Genomic DNA, 23,197 nt, shown 5'->3' on the forward strand with positions numbered 1-23,197 from the left:
CAATTGAGACTTGGATCTCAGTACCCTCTTGGACCAAACAAAGAGTGGGTATAAAGTAGGCAACAGAAATCTTAGATCCTGAAATACTGTAGCCTTTAGGGAATGTGGTGCTGTTTTCTTATTGAGGTGGCTGGATCAAATATCAGATTACAGAGTATGAAATGTAAATTTTTTATTGTTCCTATATCCAAGTAAATAGAAATTAAGATGTTTTATTCAAGGAATATTATTATTCTTTTAAAAACAAGGTATAGGATTTGTCAAAAGGGTTGGAAAACAGAAGGTCCAGATATCCTAACTAAATCTGGAAGTGATGATAACTTTAACCATAATTGCCTACTTTCTACCATCTACCTTTACCCTGGAAGTCTTCAGCAAGAACATGTGTTACATATTTTCCTTTTTGGGACCTTAACTTACATTGCTTTGACCCAGGGAAAGCAAGAATGCTCCTTAACCCAAATATTTGTCTCACCAAGACCCAGTTTGGTTGCAATCCTTTCCTTAAAGTCCTCCCTTTTTTCTCCCTCCTGTAAACTTCTGCAGCATTTATGTATATATTTCTTACATCATGTACACCTTTCTCCTTTGAGCTTTCTCCTTTGTTTATATGAATGCTTTATCTCATTAACTGTACCGCAAAATCATGAGGGCACAATGCATTTGTTATAATTTAGCACTTAGTACAGTATCCTGAAATAATAATAAATATTTGTTGAATAAATGAATGAATAACTCAGCTGCCCTTTTCAGTGTGGTAATGCTTTAAAAATATATTTGAAGGGCGCCTGGGTGGCTCAGTGAGTTAAAGCCTCTGCCTTCGGCTCAGGTCATGGTCTCAGGGTCCTGGGATCGAGTCCTGCATTGGGCTCTCTGCTCAGCAGGGAGCCTGCTTCCCCCCTCTCTCTGCCTATCTCTCTCTGTACTTATGATCTCTCTATCTATGTCAAATAAATAAAATCTTTAAAAAATTTTTTTTGGGAAAAAAAAAAACGAAAAAGAAAGTAGGACAAAGACAATGTGACGGTCATTCTCCAGCCTGCTTCTCTGTCTTATAATAGAGCTTGAGGTAAGGGCCTTGATCTGAGTAGGTGTGCAATTCTATTTGAACTGCCACTTTATATTATTTTGCTTATTAAACTTATTTGGATCTACATCCCCAATCTCCCATAGTCATCAACATGGTCTTTTTATTCTTTTTTTTTTTTAATTAACATACGATGTCTTATTTGCTTCAGGGGTACAGGTCTGTGAATCATCAGTCTTTTTTTTTTTTAAAGATTTTATTTATTTATTTGACAGAGAGAGATCACAAGTAGGCAGAGAGGCAGGCAGAGAGAGGAAGGAAAGCAGGCTCCCTGCGGAGCAGAGAGCCCGATGCGGGGCTCGATCCCAGGACCCTGAGATCATGACCCGAGCCAAAGGCAGCGGCTTAATCCACTGAGCCACCCAGGCGCCCCTGTGAATCATCAGTCTTACACAATTCACAGCACTCACCATAGCACATACCCTCCCCAATGTCCATAACGCAGCCACCTATCATATATATATATGATACCTATATATATGTGTGTGTGTGTGTGTGTGTGTTGATATATATATTAGACTGGTAAATAGAACAGAGCCACATACTTGATTTTGGGTGTATTTGGTCTGTTAGAAGAAACTGCCTCTCAAAATTTTAAAGAAAGAAAAACATATATGTATACACACACACACACACACACACAAATAAGGGTAAACATGAAGGGATGGAATATGACTATAAAGATGAAAATTTAAAAAGATTCTAAAAACGGAATTGATAAGAAGTTGGTTGAAAAAAGAAAAAAAAAAGAGGAAGGAATGTGATCAGCCTGGAGACTAGAACAAAGCCATATGCTAGATTTAGGGTATATTTTGATCTGTTAGCAGAATCTGTATCCCAAAATTTTTTTTTTTTTTAAGATTTTATTTATTTATTTGACAGAGAGAGATCACAAGTAGACAGAGAGGCAGGCAGAGAGAGAGAGAGGGAAGCAGGCTCGCTGCTGAGCAGAGAGCCCGATGCGGGACTCGATCCCAGGACCCTGAGATCATGACCTGAGCCGAAGGCAGCAGCTTTAACCCACTGAGCCACCCAGGCATCCTGTATCCCAAAATTTTAAAGAAAGAAAAACTTGTATGTATACAAAAAATAAGGTTAAATACAATGAAGGGATAGAATATGACTATAACAATGAAAATTTAAAAAGATTTTTAAAAAGGTATTGTAAGATAAAATAGTTAAAAATGTTAAAATAAGAAAGAGGAAAAAATTTTAAAAAAATAATAAAAAAATAAAATTAAAAAGATTTAACTTTGAAAGACTAAAGAATCATGGGGAAAAAGCCATGAATTCTATGTGCTGTATTCCCATAGCTGTGAAGTTTTGCAGCTCTCATTGATTGGTGAACTTGGTCCTGGCTGGATGTTCTTGCTGATTTTCTGGGGGATGCATCTGTTGGAGTGATTCTCAAGTCTTTGCCTGATGTGGAATTGCCAGGGGCCAGGCTAAGCAATCTGCTCAGGTTCGCTTTTGGCAGCTTTTGTTCCCTGAACACTTTCCATACAGCTTTGGAGGATGGGAATGGAAATGGCAGCCTCCCAATCTCCAACCCCATAGGAGCTGAGAGCTCGGGGCCCCACTCCTCAGTGCGGCCTCAGATAAAAACTGTCAATCCCTCCCGCTGCCCTGGTCTCTGGCCACGCTCTTTGCTCACCCTGCCTGGGACTGAGCATTTCTATCACTGGCAAACAGCCCTATTTGGAGCCTCCAGACCTGGCAGAATCCTGCCTGCTCCGGTACCATTCCTCTCAGAGGAGGAAGGAGGGGGTCTCCCCGGATCTGCCACTTGTAGGGTCCCTGCTTGAAAAGCATTGTCCCAACTGTGCCTTGGATCACAGTTTAAGGTGACCCCGGACTGAGAGCCCTGTCCTCAGCTCCCCCTCTGCACCTGGCTTCCCCGCTCTGATACCTGGGAGCTCTGCTGCAGACAGGCATCCCCGGTCTTTCTGTGACCCCGCAAGGTCCATCCCTTCACTTAGCCTCCGGAGTCCCTCAGTGGAGCAGACTTCTACAAGTTCTGATTTTGTGCTCCATGCTCTCTCACTTGCTGGGAGCCAGCTCCTCCCCCTGAGGTCTCTCTTCCCTTATGTCACCTCGGATTCATTGGAAAGTTCACAGGTCCTACCTTCCGGAAAATGGTTGCTTTTCTGTTCCCAGAATTGCTGCTGTTCTCTTTGATCTCCTGTTGAGTTTGTAGGTATTCAGAATGGTTTAATAACTATCTACCTGAACTCCTGGGACCTGATGTTATTTAGGTCTCCTACTCCTCCACCATCTTGCTTCTTCCCTCCATTTTATTTTTTTAATCCTCAATTTCAATATTTCATTGTCTTTATTCAATCAATAATAATTAACATTTATTAAATGTTTGTTACATGCCAGGTAATATCTGTATCTATATCTACATATATGTATTCTCATTAATCTTTGCAACAACCTATGAGTAGGTACTATTAATTCTTTCTCACAAATGAGAAAACTAAGTCTTAAGTAACTCCCTTAAGTAATGTTACTACATAGCTGCTAAGTGTAGGGACTGTGTGAGTAACCCAATCAATTTTTCTCCATAGCTCGCTCACCTAATTTGTAAAGAACTGCTTCCTAGAAGGAGTTCCCTTTACTTTTCTCCATTGTTTATACTATAATAAGTCTGGTTTAAGAAATCAGTGTGCATGTAAGCATCTAGTATTGTGCTGAGGGCAGGGATATACCATAGAGCTATAAAACCATATTCTTTTAAGAGACCTGTACTTTAGTTGGCAACAGAAAATATATAGACATCACATCATTAGTGATAATGTAATGAACACTCTAATGAGTACTAATTCATAGATTGTTAGAGTTAAACGAAGGGACTTTTGAGGTCAACTAGATCATTGTGCTTGTTTTACAGATGAGCAGCTGGACAGCATATAGTGAGGTGCTAACTGTATGATACAGAAAAATAACAACAAAAGGAGCTTAAAGACATTGTGCATAGATGGGTTTATCAAATGGAGTTAGAAGAAAGGGAGATTGGTGTTGATAGTTGTCATCAAAGAATAATTCTCAAAGGAGTCGGATTTGATTTCAAACTCAAAGGATGGGTGAGTTACATTGAGGGTAGTTTTGTAGGTGCATGTGCATGCATGTGTGTATAAGTACACACATACTCAGGGAGTCATTTGAATAAAACTGTGAGGTGACTGGAGAATAAGATTTATTAGGTATGCTTGTTCACTGTTGTATCTCCAGCCTTGATTGGTGGTGATAGGTAGGGATTTTAAAAGATACTGGGTTGGGGGGAACGCGCCTGGGTGGCTCAGTGGGTTAGGGCCTCCTGCCTTCGGCTCAGGTCATGATCCTGGGGTCCTGGGATCAAGCCCCGCATCGGGCTCTCTGCTCAGCGGGGAGCCTGCTTCCTCCTCTCTCTCTGCCTGCTTCTCTGCCTACTTGTGATCTCTCTCTCTGTTGAATAAATAAATAAACATTTTAAAAAAAAAGATACTGGGACTTCAGTTTGTTTCTGTATTCTTTTTAAAGCTCTCCAGATGGTCCTAATGTGAAGACAGGATTGAGAACTATGGAAAAGTTTGGGCAAAGTGTCTTCTCATCATGTTACCTTTTAGTAGGAAGCTAAGACATACAAGAGTAAAATAAGTGCGATGATTTGTCTATGGTCAGTGCTCTATAGACAGAAAATGGCATAATGGAAGGATTTGAGATGAAATAAGATAGATGAATAAGCAGGAGGAGTTGGAATGATCATTTAGAAAGCAATTGTAGTAATTATGGATTAGAAGATGGAAGCCTAGCCTAGGGTGATTTTTCTGGAAATAGAGAGAAAAAGTATAAACTGAGAATTTTCACAAAGGCTTGCTAACTGGTAAAATCTAAAAGATGAGGAAAAAAGAAGAGTCCAAGAAATTAAGTGGTAAATCCATGACAAATGACATTTTGCCTTATTAAACTTTTTCAGGATAATGTTTGGAGTATGAAAACAATATTTACTAAAAAACTAACTTTTAACAAGTCAACATTTAAGACTAATGATTTTTTTTTAAAGATTTTATTTATTTATTTGACAGAGAGAGATCACAAGTAGATGGAGAGGCAGGCAGAGAGAGAGAGAGAGAGAGAGATAGGGAAGCAGGCTCCCCGCTGAGCAGAGAGCCGGATGCGGGACTCAATCCCAGGACCCTGAGATCATGACCCGAGCCGAAGGCAGCGGCCCAACCCACTGAGCCACCCAGGCGCCCAAGACTAATGATTTTTTGATGATGTTGCAATCCCATTTTGACTTGTGGTAAGAGTTATTTTCTGTTGATATATTTGCTTGGACATCCAATTTTTTTTTTTTTTTTAGATTTATGCTTCAATAAATTTATGTCTCCTTTTCCAACCACTTTTTCATCACTAATGGAGTGAAATATAGTTGCATAATAGTTCCACTTACAGAAGTTCCACTTACAGAAATTCACATTCACTTCATGACTGTGTTAATTAGTGTTAGATTTGACTGCAATATCACAGACAACTTACTTAACTGTGGCTTAGGTCATGAGATGAGAAATCTGGAGATAGTTGCAGACGTTAGTTCGGGAGCTCAAGGATATTAAAGATGAAATGTCTGAGAATCTCTGGTTTTCCTCCCATGATCCGAAGACTACTGGAACTCTAGTGATCATGTATATTCCAAGGACCAAGAAGGAGAAAATATGATAGAGCCTAACGTGTTTTCTTGGTAATCCCACAATTTGCATTTATATCTCTTTGTCCATTCCTGTTTGCAACCAGGAACATTGTTCAGAATTCTGTTAGTGAGAAAGTCAAATAGGCTAACCATAATTCTGTCCCCCACCACTCCCTTTTCCTTTTGTAGTTTATTTGAAAAAAGAAAACATGTGTTAAACATCTACTGTGTGTCAGGTAGCATAGCTTTCACAGTGAATAAGATAAACGCGATTCTCATTTTCATGGAGCTTTGAGCATGGCAGGAGAGTAAGAAATGAGGCAAACAATAGCACACACATTTAGTTAATTGAAGGTGTGGTAAGTGATACAGAGGAAAAGTAAAAAAGCCATTTTACTTATTTCTTATATTCCTTTTTAACTTTTTCTTTCTTATTTTAACCTTACATTCACTTTTTGTAAACTACCTTAAATTATTTTGAAACAAAGCAGTTATATTATTAAATACATATATTTAGTCTACAGATAAAAATGGCAGGTCCACTTTTATTTAATCTGTTTTTAATATAATTTTAAAGATCCAACAAGATATTTAAAATTTAATTATAAACTATGTTTCTCATCCTTTATTGAAATATCCCATCTCAATGGGCTTTGAACATTAGTGAAAATCAAGGTCTAGAAACATTTTAAAAGCCCGAAAACTATGGGAAATCTTGAGAAGAATCACATTGAAGTTTGTCATAACTGAAAGGTCTGAGATTTCTATCCTATTTGCAAGCCAAAAATTAAATTATCACAGCTTCATGGATGCTGGCAGAAGACACAAGACTCCTGGGTTAGAGACCAAGGCCCCAGAAAGAGTCATGAACATTAAGTTCACATTGACCTCAAGTTTGATGGGGACAATACAGAGTGGTCCAAGTGGATACTGTGTACATAGTAAGTTTGTGTCATAGTTGAGGAAACCAAAGATGAGAAATCCTTAGTCTTATAAGGGGATTGTAGATCCTCCTCAATTTATGATGAGGCTAAATCTTGATAAATCCATCTAAGTTGAAAATACTATAAATCAAAAATGCATGTATGCACCTAACCTACAGAACATCATAGTTTAGCCTAGTTTACTTTAAATATGCTTAGAAAATTTATGTTAGCCTGCAGTTGGGCACAATCATCCAACACAAAGCCCATTTTTCAGTAAAGTGTGGGATATTTCATGTAATTTACTGAAAGTGAAAAATAGTTGTATGGGTAAGAATAGTTATAAGTATATCAGTTGTTTACTCTCATGATAGCATGGCTGGCTGGGAAATGTGGCTTGCTGCCCTGCCCACCAGCACGAGAGGATCATACCTTAACACGTATTGGTAGCCCAGGAAAAGATCCAAATTCAAAATTTGAAGTACAGTTTCTGCCAAATTGTTGTATGAGAGACCATGAAGTTGAAAAATTATTAAGTTGAACCATCTTAAGTAGGGAATCCTCTGTGCTAGCAGTCCTACCCAATCCTTGTCCCAGAGAAAGAGAGAGCTATTATCTTGATTATCCTATTCAATAAATAGATCTTTGCTCTGGAAGAAGACACCACCTTTATCTTTCAAGGGTGTTCACTGTAAAAGCATCCTTGAAAAGATCGTCTAGAACAAAAGCTGTCAGTGCCTCTTTTCATAACATGTGCAGATATATTAGAGAAATCCATGGAGAATTGTTCCCCAACAAAGTCCTGCCCATCAACATTGTCAAATACCAACTGTAGCAGAGATTTTGCTCTTTGGCTGAAAAATAAAAGCTGCCATAAAATCCTGAAATTGTGGCAGTATTTTTGCAAATAATGCTTCAGTAGAAATATCAGAAAGTGTAAATAACAGTTGATCTTTCCTGTGTTGTGGAGACAATGTTCACCCTCCCCCAATACTGTTAATTATAAGAAAATATTTCCTAAGGGAGTATGAGACTATAACTATTTAGAGATCTTCAATGTAAGCCAATGAGCAACCTGTAATCTAGCTTACACATAAAGGCTGAAAACAGTCTATGATTTCAGTAGGGTCCCACCCAAAAAGGAAAATCTGACAGTTCCCTTTCTGTGTCTCACCCTTGCCTTTTCCCTCTCACAGAGAACCTCAACATTATCCTCTTTCATAGCTTCTAATAAGCTTTTCAGGTGTCTAATGAGACCACGTGGTCTTGAATTCTACTTGAATTAGAGTTTCCTCGTTGATGGAATTCTTGAGGTATTCAAGTATTGTCAGGGTATATCTGAGGAAAAACCACCTTCTTTAACCTGGAAAAAGAAGAGGAAATGGACCCTGAGTGGGAAGTGGCAATGATCTGAGAACCTTGGGAGACTAGGCTTATTCTAGTCTCATAGGCTGTGGTCTTTGTTTTGTGTTTTTATTCTGTCCCTCATAATAAACCCCCAAAGACAGAAATTATGTCAGTACAACCTAACCTGTGTTTTATTTGGTATTGTAGCAAGGAATGTAGTGACTGGGATTAAAATTTCCTTTCTGATTTAAGGCAGACTCTTTTAGTACCCACTGTACTATATGTTCTATGATGCATAGAACTGGAGTTCTTCCCAAGGATATGTGGATGATTCAATAAAAAATAATATCTAACACATTTAATCTGACTGACTATACATCTGGCACTCTTCTTAAGTGTTGTGTCATTAATTCATTTACTTATTTAATAACTATTAATTCATTTAATTCTAAGAAATAAAGGTGAGCCCCATTGTTATCCTCATTTTATGGATGAGGTAACAGAAACACAGCAATGTCCTAGGTTTAGTTAGATATAGTTTTGTCCTTTAGCACCTTACAATTTGCCTAAGAAGACAAAATCAGCATTCTTAAAGTAAAGTGATAATATTAATAAGGAAAATGTGCTATGGTAAGACCACCTTAATCAGGATTGAGGTGCTAGGTAAGAGGAATGACTTAACATGACTTATGAGGCCTCTGCCGGCTTCCCCAACCTCTATATATTGTTACCCCCTTTGCTCCACATACCTCAGCTACACTGGCCTTATTTCCTTTAGTCAAATACCCCAACCTCCTCACTGCCCTAGTGGGCATTCTCTCTGCCTGGAATGCTTTTCCTCCCCACACTTCCTCTGGCTGATTCCTACCTCACATTCCCACAGCAGCCTCACTGTCACTTTCTCAGAGATGTCCTTCCAGAATAGATAAGGGATTCTTCTTTTATGCTTATACCTTCCACAGACCTTTTCTTTGTGGCACAGACCAATATTAGATTTAAATAATTATTATTTTAAAAATATGTTATCTTTGGGGGTGCCTGGGTGGCTCAGTGGGTTAAAGCCTCTACCTTCAGCTCAAGTCATGATCCCAGGGTCCTGGGATTGAGCCCCACATTGGGCTCTCTGCTCAGCAGGGAGCCTGCTTCCCTTCCTCTCTCTGCCTGCCTCTCTGCCTACTTGTGATTTCTCTCTCTGTCAAATAAATAAATACCGGGGCGCCTGGGTGGCTCAGTGGATTAAGCCGCTGCCTTCGGCTCAGGTCATGATCTCAGGGTCCTGGGATCGAGCCCCGCATCGGGCTCTCTGCTCTGCAGGGAGCCTGCTTCCTCCTCTCTCTCTGCCTGCCTCTCTGCCTACTTGTGACCTCTCTCTCTGTCAAATAAATAAATAAAATCTTTTAAAAAAAATAAATAAATACCATTTTAAAAAAATGTCATCTTTTCTGACTGTAGGCTCTGTAATTCTTTTCTTTCACTCTATGCCCAATGCTTGAAAAATCACCGGCTTCAAATAAATATTTGTTGGATGAATGAATGTAAATCTATTCAATGTAGGATTTGGTTAATCAAGAAGAACTTTATGGAAGAGGTCTAGTTTTGAATTTTCATAGTAATGGATATAAGTTGCTGGAGAAGAAATGAGGGGAACTCTAAGTGGGAAGAATGGCTTAAATCAGTATTTTAAAAATTTATACTTAGGCATGCATGGCTGGTTCAGTTGGAAGCATGGAAGATCATGACTCCTGATCTTGGGGTTGCGAGTTAGACCCCCGTATCAGATGTAGAGATTACTAAATTAATTAATTTAAAAATTATACCTAAAGAATAATACAAACATTTGATTTCTTTAAATATATATATGTATGCACACACATATATACACACATAAGCATGTGAGGCATATATATACACACTTTTATGTGTGTGTACACCCATATGCATATGTATATTTGCACATACACTTTTGCACACATGCACAAACATAAACATTGTAGAAAAATATATTTGTTTATGTGTCCAAATTTTATTTTATTTTAAATATTTTATTTATTTGAGAGAATGAAAGTGAGAGCCAGAGAGCATGAGTGGGGTTTGTGAGAGAGCATGAGCGGGGGTGGTGAGAGAAAGGACAAAAGAAGGGTGAAGCAGACTCCCCACTGAAAAGGGAGCCTGATAAGGGGCTCAATCCTGGAACTCCAGGATCGTGACCTAATAAAAGGCAGATGCTTAACCAACTGAGTCACCCAGGCCCCCCATGTGTCCAAATTTTAAAATGCCACAGGAAAACCAATGCTTTAGCTTGTGCTTACAGGTGAACTTCATTTTGTGCAATCTAAGATTAAACTTCTTTTTTTATTGTAAAAGATTTTATTTATTTGACAGAGAAAGAGAGAGAGAGAGAGAGAGAGCACATGCACGGGAAAGCAGGGGGAGAGGCAGGCAGAGGGAGAGGGAGAAGCAGCCTCCCCGCTTAGCAAGGAGCCTGTCTTGGTTTCCACTCCAGGACTCTGGGATCATGACTGAGCCAAAGACAGAGACAACTGGCTGAGCCGCGGAGAGGTCCCTAAACTTCTTTAACTTTGAACATGTTTTTTGGTGCACATTTTACTTTGAATGGGAAAAAATTTGCTTATGGTTAAAACCTTAACCCAAGAATCACAATAAAAAATTGAGCCTACCTTTATCCTCTGGTCTTAGACATTACACAATAGCTTAAGTAATTTTAATTCCTGATTATACTAAACTAAGCTTTAAAAACAAGTGTTTAAAGAACAAACTCTTTCTTGGCTATATTCATAGTTGATAGTTAATTGCAGTATGTAGTCATTCATTTTATGAATAGTATTTCTTAATCTTTTTAAGAACTACTTTTTTTCAGGTAAGAAAAAATAATGCATGCACTGGTAATAAACGATCATATACTGTAAGAGTAGACTCAGGAGGAAATCTCCCTTTTTCCCCAACTCCTAGAAACATCCACTTCTATTGGTCCCTTGGGTGTATATTTCACCCTCTTCCTACTTTCTCGATCTCTTCCTTTTCATTCCCCACTAATTGTAGCACGTTATTTACACTGTACAGTGTGTTTTTTTTCTGTTAACTATGTATTCTGAGAAGCATTTCATGCTTTACATATCTGCCTTTATAGTGTATGAGTGTACCATAATTTATCTTATCAGTCCCCTATTGAAAAGTGTTTGATTTTTGTCTAGTCTTTGGTTATTACAAACAATGCTACAGTGAATATTCCTGTGCACACTTTTGGGGATCTATTGGTGGATACTTAACATTGTTTCCATATTTTGGCTATTGTAAATAATGCTGCAATGAACATAGGAGGGCATTTTTAAACTAGTGTTTTCATTTTCTTTGGGTAGATATTCAGAAGTGGTCTTGCTGGATCATATATATGATGGTTCCATTTTTAACTTTTTAAGGAATCTCTATACTGTTTTACATAGTGGCTGCACAAATTTATTTTTCTCACTGACACTATACAGTGATTCTCTTTTCTACATTTTTTTTAAAAGATTTTATTTGTTTATGTGACAGAGATCACAAGCAGGAAGAGAGGCAGGCAGAGAGAGAGGGGGAAGCAGGCTCCCTGCCCAGCAGAAAGTTCGATGTGGAGCTCCATCCCAGGACCCTGAAATCATGACCTGAGCTGAAGGCAGGGGCTTAACTCACTGAGCCACCCAGGCGTCCCCTTTTCTACATATTCTTGCTAACACTTGTTATTTTTTTTAAAGATTATTTATTTTAGAGAGCAAGAGGTGAGCACAAATAAGGGAGGGCAGAGGAAGAGAGAGAGAATCCTCGAGCAGATTCACCACTGAGCACAGAGCTCAACTGGATCCTCAATCTCAGAACTCTGAGATCATGACCTGAGAAATGAAGAAATGAAGAGCCAGTCACTTAACCAACCTAGGCACCCTTCTTGTCTTTTTGATAATAGCCATTTGGACAGGTGTGAGGTGATATCTCATTGTGATTTTGATTTGCATTTCCCTGATGATGAGTGATTTTGAGCATCTTTTTTTCTACTACTGGCCATATGTATGTCTTCTTTGAAAAAATATCTACTCAGAGCCTCTGCCCATTTTTTTTTTGTTTTTTTGTTTGTTTTTTGTTTTTATTTATTTTCAGCATAACAGTATTCATTGTTTTTGCACCACACCCAGTGCTCCATGCAATACGTGCCCTCCCTATTACCCACCACCTGGTTCCCCAACCTCCCACCCCCCGCCCCTTCTATACCTTCAGGTTGTTTTTCAGAGTCCATAGTCTCTCATGGTTCATCTCCCCTTCCAATTTCCCTCAACTCCCTTCTCCTCTCCATCTCCCCATATCCTCCATGTTATTTGTTACGCTCCACAAATAAGTGAAACAAAATGATACTTGACTCTCTCTGCTTGACTTATTTCACTCAGCATAATCTCTCCCAGTCCCATCCATGTTGCTACAAAAGTTGGGTATTCATTCTTTTTGATGGAGGCATAATACTCCATCGTGTATGTGGACCACATCTTCCTTATCCATTCGTCCGTTGAAGGGCATCTTGGTTCTTTCCACAGTTTGGCGACCGTGGCCATTGCTGCTATAAACATTGGGGTAAAGATGGCTCTTCTTTTCACTACATCTGTATCTTTGGGGTAAATACCCAGCAGTGCAATTTCAGGGTCATAGGGAACTCTGCCCATTTTTTAATTGGATTGTTTAGGTTTGTTATTAAGTTATTTGAATTCTTTATATATTTAGGATATTAACCTTTTATCAGATATAAGATTTGCAAATATCTCTTCCCATTTACTAGGTTGCCTTTTTGTTTTACTTCACTGTGCAGAAAATTTTTAGTTTGATGTAGACTCATTTGTTTACTTGCTTTTGTTGCCCTTACCTTTGGAATCAAATCCAGAAAAACATCACTAAGACCAATGTTGAGGAGCTTACTGTTGATATTTTCTTCTAGCAGTTTTATAGTTTCAGTTCTTCCATTCAAATATTTAATCCATTTGAGTAAATTTTTTTGAATGGTTTAAGACAGGGGTCCAATTTCAGTCTTTTTGCATGTACTTGTTCAGTTTTCCCAATACCATTTATTAATGAGACTGTCCTTTTCCAATTGTATATTTTTAACTCCTTTTTTTTTAAAAAAAGATTTATTTATTTTAGAGAAGAGAGAGTGAGAGAGAGAAAGCACACAATCTGGTGTCAGAGGGAGAGGGAGAAAATCTCAAGTAGACTTCCCGCTGAGTGTGGAGCCCAATGTGGTGTCACCCAGGTGTCCCACCTTTCTCCCTTTTTATAAATTTTATAATTCTTAAAAAATATCTATTATGGGGGCATCTGAGGGGATCAGTCTGTTAAGTGTCTGACTCTGGATTTCAGCTCAGGTCATGATCTCAGGTTTGTGGGATCAAGGCTCGCATGAGGCTCTGCACTCAGCATAGAGTCTGCTGGAGTTTATCCCCCTCTGGTCCTCCCCTTGCTTGTGCTCTTCCTCCCTCTCTCTAAAATAAATAAATAAAATCTTTTAAAAAATTAAAATAAAAAGTAAAATCTTCTATTCTTTTTAAATAAACTAATTGACTACAATGCATGGATTTATTTCTGGACTCTCTATTCTGTTGCATTAACCTTTGTTTCTCTTTGTACATCAATACCATACTGTTTGATCACTAGAGATTTGTAGTATAGTTTGACATCAGGGAACATGATACTTCCAGCTTTCTTCTTTCTTAAAATTGCTTTGGCAATTTGGGATCTTTCTGTTGTTCCATACAAATTTCAGAATTATTTGTGTTAGTTCTGTGAAAAATGCCATTGAAATTTTGATAAGAATTGCTTTGAATCTGTAGATTTCTTTTGGTAATATGGACATTTTAGCAATATTCTTCAAATATCTGAACACAAAATATCTTTCCATTTATTTGTATCTTCTTCAATTTCTTTCCTCTGTGTCTTACAGTTTTCAGTGTACTTCATTCCTCAGATTTTGGCATATTGTATTTCTATTTTCATTTGTCTCCAGGTATTTTTTGATTTCTTTGATTTCTTCAGTGACCCATTGGTTTTTTTAGTACCATGTTATTTAATCTCCACACTTTTTTTTTTCCAGTTTTCTTCTTGTAATTTTTAGTTTCTGAGGGGAAAGGATGCTCAATATGATTTCAGTCTTCTTGATTTATTGAGACCTGTTTTGTGGCCTAATATTTCATCTATCCTGGAGAATATTTCATGTGCACTTGAGGAAAAAAATGTGTATTCTGCTTTTAGAAAGAATGTTCTGTATATATCTTGTAAGTATTTTTGGTCTAATGTGACATTCAAGTTGATGTTTCCTTATTGATTTTATGTCTGGAAGATGTATCCATTGATGTAAGTGGGTGTTAAAGTCCACTACTATTATTGTATTGCTGTCAATTTTCCACTTTTCTGTTAATATTTGTTCTTTATGTTTTGGTGCTTCTCTGTTGACTATGTAATATATTTATAAATATTATATTTCCTTTTGGGATTAGCCCCTTTATCATTATTTAATGCTATTCTTTATCTTTTATTACAGTCTTCATTTTAAAGCCTGTTCTGTCTCAAATGAGTCTAGCTACATCAGCTTTCTTTTCATTCCCATTTGCATGGTATATCTTTTTTCTCGCTTCACTTTCACACTATGTTCTTAGTTCAGAAGTGAGTCTTTTTGTAAGCAGCATATAGATGAGACTTATTTTTTTCTCTATTCAGCCAGTCTGTGCCTTTTGATTGGAGAATTTAGTCCATTTACATTTAAAGTAATTATTGACATGTAAGTACTTATTGCCATTTTGTTAAGTGTTTGTTTTTGTTTGTTTGTTTTTGCTTTTTTGCTGTTTTTATAATTCCGTGCTATTTCTTTCTTCTCTTTATCTCTTTCCTTCTGGTTTGATAACTTTCTTTAGTGTTAACTTTAGATTATCCTCCCATTTTATTTTGTATATTTGCTGTAAGTTTTCATCTTGTGGTTACTGTGAGGTTCACATATAATGTATTATGAATGTAGCAGAGTATTTTAAGTTGGTAGTAACTTAAATTTGAATCCATCCCAAACTCTGTATTTTTACACCTGCCCCACATTTTGTTTTAATGACAAATTTTACATCTCTTAATTTTATATATCCCTTAAATAATTGTTGTATTTTTAGTTAATTTTACTACTTTTGTCTTTTGGCCTCCATACTAGCTGTATAAGTGTTTATCTACTACCTTTACTATATATTTGTCTTTTTACCTTAATATGTTTTCTTGATATTTATGTCAGGTTAAAGAAGTTCCTTTAACATTTCTTGTAAGGCCAGGTTAGTGGTCATGAATTCCTTTATCTTTTGCTTATCTGGAAACAGCTTATCCTCTCCTATTCTGAATGATAACTATGCCAGGAAGAGTACTTCTGATTGGAAGTTTTTTCCTTTCAGCACTCAGAATATGTCATGCCAGTTGCTCCTGGCTTGTGGCATTTTTGCTGAAAAAATCTGCTAATACTATGGTTTCCCTTATATGTAACAAGTTATTTTTCTCTTGCTGCTTTTAGATTCTCTATCTTTAAATTTTGACATTTTACTTATAAATGATGTTGATTTCTTTGGCATCAATTTTTTTGGAACTCTCTGGGCTTCCTGGACCTGAATGTTTTTTCTTACCCAGGTTAGGGAAGTTTTCAGCCATTATTTCTTCAAATAAGTTCTCTACCCTTTCTCTCTCTTCTTCTGGAATTCCTAAGACTCTGCTTGGTGTTATCCTTTAAATATTTAAGTTATCTTTACTCTTTTAAATTCTTGTTCTTATTGCTGATCTATCAGCTTGAATTCCATTACCTTGTCTTCATACTCACTGTTAGGCTTCATCAGTCTGCTATTAAACTTCTCTAATATATTTTTCAGTTCAGTCATTGTATTTTTTATCTCTTGACTTTTCTGGGGTACTTTTATATATTTTCTCTCTCTTTGTTTTGAAGTTCTCACCTTGTTAATTCATTCTTTACCCAAGTTTGGTGAGCATTTTAATGACCCGAAAGTAGATCACTTATCTCCATTTCATTAAGGCTGTTTTCTGAGGTTTTTGTCTTATTCTTTTGTTTGGATTTCTTTTTTAAGTTTTTATTTAAATTCCAGTTAATATACAGTTTAATATCAGTTTCAGGTATAGAATGTAGTGATTCAACAACTCCGTGCATTACCCAGTGGTCATCACGAGTGCTTCCCTTAATAGCCAGCACTTATTTAACCCATATCTCCACCCACCTTCCCTCTGGTAACTGTCTCTATAGTTTGTTCTCGATAGTTTAGAGTCCGTTTCTTGGTTTCTGTCTCTCTCTCTTTTCCCCTTTTCTCATCTGTTTTGTTTCTTAAATTCCACACATGAATGAAATCATATGGTATTTGTCTTTCTCTGACTCACTTAGCTTTGCTTAGCATTGTCCTCTGTAGGTCCATCCATGTTATTGCAAATGGCAAAATTTTATTCTCTCTCTTTTTTTTTTTTTTTTGGCCAAATATTATGTATACCATATCTTCTTTATCCATTCATCAATTGATGGACGACACTTGGGCTGCTTCTAAATCTTTGCTACTGCAAATAATGCTGCTATAAACATAGGGGTGCATATGTCCCCTACTTTGAGCTACTGTTTTTGTATTCCTTGGGTAAATAGCCAGTAGTGAGATTGCTAGATCATAAGGTAGTTCTATTTTTAACTTTTTGAGGGAACATCCATACTGTTTTCCAGGGTGTTACACCATTTGATATCCTACCAACAGTGTGAGAGGGTTCACCTTTCTCCACATCCTTGTCAACACCTGTTGTTTCTTGTGTTGTTGATTTTAGCCATTCTGATAGGTGTGAAGTGATATTTCAAGGTAGTTTTGATTTGAATTTCCCTGATGAAAGTGATGATGAGCATCTTTCCATGTAATTGTTGGTCATCTGTATCTTTTTGGAGAAATGTCTGTTTATGTCTTTAGCCCATTTTTAAATGGATTATTTGTTTTGGGTGTGTTGAGTTTTATAAAGTCTTTATATGTTTTGGATACCAGTCCTTTATTGGATATGTCATATGCAAACATCTTCTTTCACTGTTTAGATTACCTTTTAGTTTTGTTGATTGTTTCCTTTGCTATGCAGAAGCTTTTTATTTTGATGTAGTCTTAATAGTTTATTTTTGCTTTTGTTTCCTTTGCCTCAGGGGAAAACGTTGCTATAGGCAATTTCAGAGAAGTTACTGCCTGGGTTTTCCTCTAGGATTTTTATGGTTTCGGGTCTCACATTTAGGTCTTTAATCCATCTTGAATTTATTTTTGTGTAGTCTAGTTTCATTCTTTTGCATGTTGCTGTCCAGTTTTCCCAAGACCATTTGTTGAAGAGATTGTCTTTTTTCCATTGGATATTCTTTCCTGCTTTGTTGAAGATGAGTCAACCACATAGTTGTGGGTTCATTTCTGGGTTTTCTATTCTTTCTATTAATCTATTTCAGATTTTTCTGTTTTGTGCCAGTACCGTACTGTCTGTCTTATAATACAACTTGAAGTCTGGAATTGTGATGCCTCCAGGTTTTCTTTTCTTTTTCAAGATTGCTTTGACTATTTAGGAGTCTTTTGTCATTTCATACAAATTTTAAGATTGTTGTTCTAGTTCTGTGAAAAATGCTGGTGATATTTTATAGTGCTTTGAATCTGTAGATTTCTTTGTGTAAAATGGACAATTTAACAATATTTGTTCTTCCAGTCCTTGAGTATGGAAAGTCTTTCCGTTTCCTTGCATCATCTTCGATTTCTTTCATTAGTGTTTTATAGTTTTCAGAGAACGGGTCTTTCACCTCTTTGCTTAGGTTTATTCTTAGGCATCTTTTTATTTTTGGTGCAATTATAAACGGAATTATTTTCTTTTTTCTTTTTTTTTTTTTTAAGATTTTATTTATTTATTTGACAGACAGAGATCACAGGTAGGCAGAGAGGCAGACAGAGAGAGAGGAAGGGAAGCAGGTTCTCCACTGAGCGGAGAGCCTGATGTGGGACTCAATCCCAGGACCTTGAGATCATGACCTTAGCTGAAGGCAGCAGCTTAACCCACTGAGCCACCCAGGCGCCCCCGGAAGTATTTTCTTAATTTCTTTTTCTGTTGCTTCATTATTGGTGTATAGAAATGCAACAGATTTCTGTACATTGATTTTGTTTACTGCAACTTTGCTGAATTCATTTATCAGTGCTAGCAGTTTTTGGTATAGCTTTTTGGGTTTTCTATATATAGTATCATATCATCTGCAAATAGTGAAGTGTTACTTCTTCCTTGCCAATTTGGATGTCTTTTATTTCTTTTCATTGTCTGATTGCTGTGGCCAGAACTTCCAGTATGATGTTGAATATAAGTGCTGGGAATGGACATCCTTGTCTTGTTCTGGACCTTAGGGGAAAAGCTCTCAATTTTTCCCCATTAAGGATGATGTTGGCTGTGTCCCCCCCCCCCCCCCATATGGCCTTTATTATGTTGAGGTATGTTTCGTCTGAAACTATTTTGTTGAGGGTTTTTATCATGAATGATTATGTTACTTAGTCAAATGCTTTTTCTGCATCTATTGAAATGATCATATAATCTTTATCCTTTCTCTTATTGATCTGATGTATTACATTGATCGATTTGCAATTATTACATCACCCTTGCAGTCCAGGAATAAATCCCACTTGATCATGGGAAATGATTTTTGTAATGTATTATTGGATTTGGTTTGCTAGTATTTTGTTGAGGATTTTTGTGTCTATGTTCATCAGAGATACTTGCCAATAGTTCTCTTTCTTTATCTAATTTTGGTATCAAAGGAGTGCTCACCTCAAGAAAAGTATTTGGAAGTTTTCCTTTCTTTTCTATTTTTTGGAATAGTTTTAGAAGGACTGAAATTAACTCTTCTTTCTTTTTCTTTTTTTATTATTTAAATTCAGTTAGCCAACATATAGTACATCATTAGTTTTTGATATGATATTCAATGATTTATTAGTTGTGTATAACACCCAGTGCTCATCACATGACATGCCCTCCTTAATGCACATCACCCAGTTACCTCATCCCCCCATCCACCTCCCTTTCTGCAACCCTTAGTTTCTCAGGGTCAGGAGTCTCTCATGGTTTGTCTCCCTTTCTGATTTCTTCCCATTCAGTTTTCCCTCCCTTCCCCTATTGTTCTCTGCACTATCCCACCACATGTGAGTGAAACCATATGATAATTGTCCTTCTCTGATTGACTTATTTCACTTAATATAATATCCTCCAGTTCCTTCCATGTCAATGTAAATGGTAGGTATTCATCCTTTCTGATAGCTGAGTCATATTCCATTGTATATATGAACCACATCTTCTTTATCCATTCATCTGTTGAAGGACATCTTAGCTCCTTCCACAGTTTGGCAATTGTGGACATTGCTGCTATAAACATTGGGGTTTGTGTGCCCTTCGTTTCACTACCTTTGTATCTTTGGGGTAAATACCCAGTAGTGCAACTTCTGGGTAATAGGGTAGCTCTATTGTTAACTTCTTGAGGAACCTCCATATTGTTTTCCAGAGTGGCTGTGCCAGCTTGTATTTCCACCAATAGTGTAAGAGGGTTTCCCTTTCTTCACATTCTCACCAACATTTGTTGTTCCCTGTCTTCTTCTCCCATTCTGTAGGTTGCCTTTTAGTTTTGTTGACTGTTTTCTTTGCTGTGCAAAAGCTTTTTATTTTGATGTAGTCTCTATAGTTCATTTTTGCTTTTGTTTCCCTTGCCTTTAGAGACGTGTCTTGGAAGAAGTTGCTATGGCTGATGTCAAAGAGGTTACTGCCTATATTCTCCTCTAGGATTTTGATAGATTCCTGTCTCACATTTAGGTCTTTCATCCATTTTGGTTTATCTTTGTGTATGGTCGAGAGAATAGTCCAGTCTCATTCTTCTGCACTGGCTGTTCAATATTCCCAGCACCATTTATGGAAGAGACTTTTTTCCATTGGATATTTTTTACTGCTTTGTCAAAGATTAGTTGACCATAGAGTTGAGGATCCATTTCTGTGTTTTCATTCTGTTCAATTGACCCATGTTTCTGTTTTTGTGCCAGTACCAATCTGTCTTGATGATCACAACTTTGTAACATAGCTTGAAGTCAGGCATTGTGATACCACCAGCTTTGGTTTTCTTTTTCAACATTTCCCTGGTGGGTATTAACTCTTCTTTAAGTGTGTGGTAGAATTCACTATGATGCCATCTTGTCCTTAATATTTGTTTGTTGGGAGTTTTTTATTACTGATTCAACTTTTTTTCCTGGTGATTGGTCTGTAAAATTTTTTTATTGCTTTCTGTTACAGTTTTGGCAGGTTATTTGTTTCTCAGAATTTATCCATTTCAATTTATTCATTGGTTGTCCAATTTGTTGGCATATAGGTTTTCATAATACTCTCTTACAATGTTTAGATTTCTGTGGTGTTTGTTGTTAATTCTCCTCTCTCATTTGTCATTTATTTGAGTCATTTCTCTCCCCCCCCCCCTTTTTGATTAGTCTGGATAGAAGTTTATCAATTTTACTGATTTTTTTTTCTTACAAAGAACCAGCTCCTTGTTTTCATTGATCTGTTCTATTGTGTTTGTTTTGTTTCTGTATTGTTTATTTCTGAGCTAATCTTTGTTCCTTCTTTCTGCTCATTTTAGGTTTTGTTTGTCGTTCTTTTTCTAGCTGCTTTAGGTATAAGGTTAGGTTGTTTATTAAAGTTTTTTCTTGATTCTTGAAGTAAGCCTGTATAGCTATAAACTTTCCTCTTAGAACTGCTTTTGTTGCATCCCCAAGGTTTTGGACTGTTGTGTTTTCATTTTCATTTATTACCATGTATCTTTTAAATTTCTTTTTTGATATCCTGTTTGTCTCATGAATTGTATAGTAGTAGCATGTTAATTAACTTCCATGCATTTGTGGTCTTTCCAGATATTTTCTTGTGGTTGACTTTAGGTTTCATAGTGCTGTGGTTAGAAAAGATGCATTGGATGACTTCCATCTTTCTGAATTTGTTGAGCCTTGTTTTGTGGCCTAATATGTGGTAGATTCTGGAAAATGTTCCATGTGCACTTGAAAAGTGTGTGTATTCTGCTGTTTTGGGATGGAATGTTCTGAATACATCTGTTAAATCCATTTGGTCCACTGTGTCATTCAAAATCATTACTTTCTTGTTCATGAAAGTGAACATTCAAAATCATTACTTTCTTGTTCAAGAAAGAAAACTTTCTTGTTTTCTGTTTAGATGATCTGTTGATGTAAGTGGGGTGTTAAAGTCCCCTACTACTGTTATATTATTATCAATTCGTTCCTTTATGTTTGTTATTAGCTGTTTTATGTTTTTGGGTGCTTCCATGTTGGGCAAATAGATATTTATAATTATTATTTCTTCTTATTACATTGTCCCATTTATTATTAGATAGTATCCTTTGTCTCTTATTACAGTCATTGATGTAAAGTCTATTTTTCCCAGTGTAAGTATTGATACTCTTGACATCCATTTGCCTGATAAATATTTCTCTATCCCCTTCCTTTCAATCTGCAGGTGTCTTGAGCTCTAAAATGAATCTCTTTTAAGCAGCAAATAGGTTTTTTAAAAAAATTTTTTATTTATTTGACAGAGATCACAAGTAGACAGAGAGGCAGGCAGAGGGGGAGGGGGGAGCAGGATCCCCACTGAGCAGAGAGCCCAACACAAGTCCCAATCCTAGGACCCAAGATTATGACCTGAGCCAAAGGCAGAGGCCCAACCCACTGAGCCACCCAGGTGCCCCACAAATAGATTTTTTAAAAATCCATTCTGTCACCCTTTGTCTTTTGATCAGAGTGTTTGGTCCATTTACATTCAAAGTAATTATTGTTATATATGAATTTATTGCTATTTTGATACTTGTTTTTTATTTCTGAAGATTTTTTTTTGGTTCTTTTTTTGTCTTTCCATTTTCCATGATTGTCTGGTTTTCTTTAGTGATATATTTGGATTTTTTTCTCTTTATTTTTTACATATTTATTAGTATTTTTGATTTATGGTTACTATTAGGTTTGTATATAACATCTTCTGCATGTAGCAGCCTGTACTAAGTTGATGGTCTTTTAAATTTGAACACATTCTTATTGCTCTCCTCACCATGTTTTAGGTATATGGTGTCATCTTTTAATCCTTTTATTTTGTGAGTTCCTTGACTGATATTTTACAAAAATAGTAATTTTTTACTGTTTTTGTTTCCTGTCTTTATTCTATCACTTTTGGTCTTTTCTTTCCACTCAGAAACCACTTTAATATTTCTTGCAGGGCTGGTTTAGTGGTCATGAACTCCTTTAGGTTTTGTTTGTCTGGGAAGTTTTTAATCTGTCCTTTTGTTCTGAATGATAGCCTTGCTGGTCAGAATATTCTTGGCTGAAGATTTTTTCCATTCAGCACTTTGAATATATCAAGCCATTTTCTTCTGACTTGGAAAGTTTCTGCTGAAAAATCCCCTGATATCCTTGTGGGGTTTCCCTTGTATATAACTGTCTTCTTTTGTCTTGGTGCTTAAATTTTTTTTTCTTCATCACTATATTTTCCATTTTGATTATAATATGTCTTGATATGGATCTGCTTTTGTTGATTTTGTTGGGGGTTCTCTGTGCCTTCTGGATCTGGATAACTTTCCTTTCCCAGTTAAGGGAAGTTTTCAGCTGCTCTCTCTTCAAGTAAATTTTCTGCCCCCTTTCTCTTTTTCTCCTGGTACTCCTATAACACGAATGTTATTTAGCTTGATGGAGTCACTGAATTCCCTAAGTCTATTCTTGTTTTGCATAATTCCTCTTTTTCACTTTTGTTCAGCTTGATTACCTTCCATTATTCTGTCTTCTAGGTCATTAATTCATTCCTCAGCTTCTTCCAGCCTGCTGTTCATTCCATCAAGTGTATTTCTCTTTTTGTTTATTGAACCATTTATCTTTGCTATGTTATTCCTTATCTCTGTGTTAAGGGGGGTCTCTGATGTCTTCCACTCTTTTCTCAAGTCAAGTGTCTTTATGATTGTTACTTTAAATTCTCTATCAGGCATGTTACTTATCTGTTTCATTTATATCTCTGGCTGTGACCTTGTCCTATTCTTTGATTTGAGATAAATTCCTCTCTCTTCTCATT

At 36.7% G+C, this 23,197-nt stretch overlaps 1 protein-coding gene across 1 annotated transcript in view; it reads left to right on the plus strand.

Moving 5' to 3' along the window:
* The window catches only part of DCDC1 (doublecortin domain containing 1), a 423,366-nt gene that overhangs the window by 154,835 nt on the left and 245,334 nt on the right, over positions 1 to 23,197 (plus strand). The window lies entirely within an intron of this gene.

Source organism: Meles meles, chromosome 8 (genome assembly GCF_922984935.1).
Source record: "Meles meles chromosome 8, mMelMel3.1 paternal haplotype, whole genome shotgun sequence".
Lineage (NCBI taxonomy): Eukaryota > Metazoa > Chordata > Mammalia > Carnivora > Mustelidae > Meles > Meles meles.